Genomic DNA, 4,566 nt, shown 5'->3' on the forward strand with positions numbered 1-4,566 from the left:
TCATGGCTGTAGACTACTTCACCTTCAAACATGCATCCTTTTCCCCTTCTCTGTATCGCATCGTTACCTGTCTATGGGTCTCTTTATTATTCGAGTAGAGATGATGAACAAATTCAGCATATCACAAAAAAGATGTATGATATTTGTTGTTCATTGTGGCTTGAACATTTCAAACTCGATAGAGACAGGCTTCTCGAATAATGTCCAATCCTTGAGTGTCTCTCGACCCGATAGTTCCTCGGTTATTAATCACTGTCATGTAAATGTCTCTCACGAGCTGTTAGTATGAAATCGCTGATGTCTTTGATGTTAATAATTCACCTCAAGCCTGGAAGGAGTACAACGTTTGCAAACAGCTTCAGGCCAGAATTGACATCTTTCCTCGACGTGATATTTTTCCCGAAACCTGTCCCGTCTGTAATAAAATAAGGGCGGTACATCGTCAGAAGGTTTGTAGTACGTGCCCCTTTCAACCACAATGTGACAACCCGTGGGTGAGCGATTCCTTATCCAAGAGAAGAGGAACTATGAAGAAGAACGAACATGGACTAATGACAACACCTGCTACCTTGTCTGTCCTATACCTATATGACAGGCCTAAGTAACTAGTCTGACTCACTTGAACTTCGATAGCACTTCATTTCCATGTGCAGTCATTAAGAAATCCTTATTATCCAAGAATTATTGGTCATAGTGATACTCTCGTATCTTGAGCAGTTCCCTTCTAATGGCGATGATCTGGGTCAGGAGAGATGTCCCCCGTCATTACTAGCGGCATTTTCCGGGACGGGTATTTATCAGCATCTATCACTTTTCGGTCCATCGTCCGTGGACTACATGTATGTCCCCCATAAACCCACTACATGTTTTAACACTTCTCTCTGGCAGTGTTCCCTGGTGCCCCTCCTTACTGTCGTAGGATCTACTTCATTTGCATGCAATCCAACAAAACATGCTGAGAGCAGTTTGCAAGAAGATTTCGAGATCAGTCAGTATGTGATAGATAACCGACAAAAACAATTCCCAAATATTAGTTGTCCAGTGGAAATGACCTTCGATCAGTTGAAGATAAACATGGATCTAGCGTTTTTATTGTGACCATGATTTGTTTGCTTCATACTCAAAAATTCGGATTGCCCTCGACTTCGAATTTGCATGTTTTCTGAAACCATACCATCATCAATAAACCTTATAGCTTATTACTTTGATTGCATATTGATTGCAAAGCTATAGTAAATCAACTAATTGAGTTGTGTGTTTTAGTTTTAATTAAAGACGTACAGCTGACATCCTTTTGGTTTAAAGACGATTGATCCTGTAACGCTTTAGAATATTTGAAAAAGGAACCAAATATTTGCTCATTTGTGTGAAAAGACGTTGCTCACCTGTCCGTCAAAATGTTTCCTTAAAATACGCAAGATCGGACGATGAATTTACTAACCCTGTTTACTCTAGATCAGACTTCTTTGAAGGGAACAATACAATTCATCAACAATTTCTTATTTTTAAACAAACATTATTTACTAAGGTCGTGAACCTCATCGAATGCGAAATCATATTGAGATCTCAAAGGTTACCTGAAGCCAGTATTGTAAACTTTTCATTCCCGTATTTCTTTCGAAACAAGCTCCCCTAGCTCTGAAGAATGAGTCCCACCTGAAAAACTTCTCACCATTTTGCTCCATATTCTTTCACTGACAGACAACTGGACAGACCTTTTTCAAACTTGACTTGTTCGTAAATGTATTTCAAGGATACCTGTTTCCGACATTGGAATAACATTTTGGCGTTATGCTAGATGGCTGAAACTGTACATGTCAATCACCGGCAAATTGCATTCGTGAGATCATGAGGCTTAATTCCAGACTTGTAATTCTTGTCAGAATAATATGTTGAATACATGCAGCGTAAAGGTGACATTCTGTATACCATCAACCAGAGAATAAAAGAATCTAATGTGTTTGCACGTCGCGGATATTAGAGTGGGAGTGAAAGTGCCAGACAGGTTGTAAGTTAAGTGATAAAAAGCTGGGCCAACTTTGTGGCAATGCCACAAAGATACTCGTTTCGTTTTTATTTTGAGCAAACAGTTTAACAGCAGACTGCTAACGCGGGAGTGAGCATGCGTCACTGTTTTTAACCCAAACTCTGCTGAGTGAGAGACCTTTTCGCTGCGGTAACCTCGTCTATGAAATTGACAGGCATAAGTTGCAGAAACGTGTGTGGTGCTACTCAGCAGCGACAAGGGTTCGATCCATAATGTGTAGCACTACGGAATGGAGGTTAGTGCAAGTTTATTATCTCGACGAGGCCACACAAAATTATAGCTGGTTTTCAGAACTCATTTAACCCTAAAAGAGCCAGGGCAGATACCGCCCCTGACATGCTCTTCCAATATCGCCGCAATGCATTTTTTTCAGAAGTTGAGCCTTCAGGGGTTTTTAGAGTAACCCTTTGTGATCATTTTGACACCAATTTTGCGAAAATCGAACAATGTTCTTGCGAGCACAAAAGGTTTTCTGAGACGGGTCAGCCAAAAAAAAATATTTTTTCGACTGTGTGCTCAATGCACACGGGCCGCCACACATGTATAGCCTTTTATTTCAATTAACTGTAGGAACAAAACCATATGTCTGATTGACTTCAGACTTAATATCTGTAATGATAAGGAATGTGTTTATCTGCATGGCAAGTTTTAAAGAAATTGAGAAATTCTTAGGGGGAGGCGGAATCAATCCCCCCCAGGCTGTGAGACGGACCAAAGTAACCCGGCTCTTTCACATCATCATCATTCTTCGATACAGTCACTAAATTTCACTTTGAATGAGACAAACAAAATAGTCTGTAATTTGACCGTAAAGCAGATAATATTCCATTGATATGACGATTAAAGTAGGCGGCTTGCGTTACGTAGGATTTTTAACAGAATCTTTTTCATTTCATCTAGGATTGGTAAATAGGTTTGTGTTTATGAGTTTTGTTTATGGAGAAATAATAAATAGATCAATAAGGGAATAAACGTGTCTTAATGCCCAGAGTATTTGAGAACAGTGACAAGTAAGGCGACATCAAGATATTTGAAAGTGCATCTGTCGAATTTCTCAGCTTGCTGCCCTGCCGTGTTTTACTTATACTTTAGTAAATATAATTGTTTGTATGTCACAAATGTCTTCCAAAAATACACGACAATTCTGCTGGTGTCTTCTTCATAAAATCATTTTTGTAACTGAAAGAAAAGGGACAAAACTTCTGTTTTGTAACAAGCGAATCGTCACAGACACATTAGATGTATAGGTAATTTCTCAGTGTTACGATCAAAATTTCGTACAATTACAAAAGAGTAACATTTGGTGACTGTAAAACACAGTACACTGTAAAATACAGTACAGCATCGGTGATATAAGTACAGCACCTTTACACGAAGTCTCCCACCCACGCAGAAGATAAGGAATCACCTGTCAGCGATGACGGAACAATTTGAATCTGAATTATTCGTCTTTCCTGTCCATGTGTCGTTAATCGTCTGGGTAATTTCTAGAGGATGCGGCTGCCTGAAGCTTCTCCATTTAACCTCTTTTTACCTACAAATTCATATCAAATCTATAATTTGATTCGATTGTAAATGCGTCTTAAATAACGGGCGTAAAAGCAAAATTATGGTGCGAGATAAAACCTGAAACTTCAGGAGCCGGAGGCAGATATTTCGCATATAACAAGATGTTATAAATAGTGTGTGGAACGTTTTCTTTCCAGCAATGTGAAACCCCCCCCACAGATTTTTGAACTTCATATAATACTTCATATCGTATATTTCTTAAATATTAGCACCAAACCCTAAGGAAACAACACTATGAAATTAAAGCAAAGATGTTGGGACAGTGAGTAAGGCTTTTGAATTTTTTTCTCCCCAACATCATGTTGAATGAGCCCAAAGTGACATTCACTTTTGAATTCCCCCCCCCACCCACACCTACGCCGCTGATATGTTTCCACGTGGCAGCGTACAATTTACTTAGTTTTCCACAAAAGACCCGGTTTGGTCGTCAAGTAAAACCTGCACAATTCTGAAAGTATTATAGTCACTTTTAATTCCAGTATCTATCCGTACAGAGGTACAAATGCTGTGATTCCTTTTTCCATTTCAAAATTTCTAACCTTTAAGGTGCATTAACCTGAAGAACCACAATAGAACACACGCACATCTATAAGCAATACTCTGCAGGGGAGTGCTGAATGTCAGAAACCTATTCCATTCCTTGTTAAAAAGTACACCCAAACCCCAGTGGTTACAGAAACTGTGGACTCGAGGGTTTCAGAGCCATGCTGCCCAATTTCAAAAAGGTTTGTTGCAACCAATTTTTGCAAATGGAGTAAACTCCTTGGAGAGTAGTCCACACAGTGATGAGATATAATAAGAAAAAGTAATTCCGCGCCAACATTTCCTTGAGAAACAGGACAACGACCTATGTCGATTTTGGAGCACAAGATATAGAAATAGAAATAAATTTTTGCTGAAAGCATTTGTGTCCACCACAACAAAAAGTGTATCGATAATAGTTAAGTAAG

This window comes from Acanthaster planci, linkage group LG05 (assembly GCF_054643075.1).
Source record: "Acanthaster planci isolate LZ-2023a linkage group LG05, COTS_SCS, whole genome shotgun sequence".
NCBI classification, from domain to species: Eukaryota; Metazoa; Echinodermata; class Asteroidea; order Valvatida; family Acanthasteridae; genus Acanthaster; species Acanthaster planci.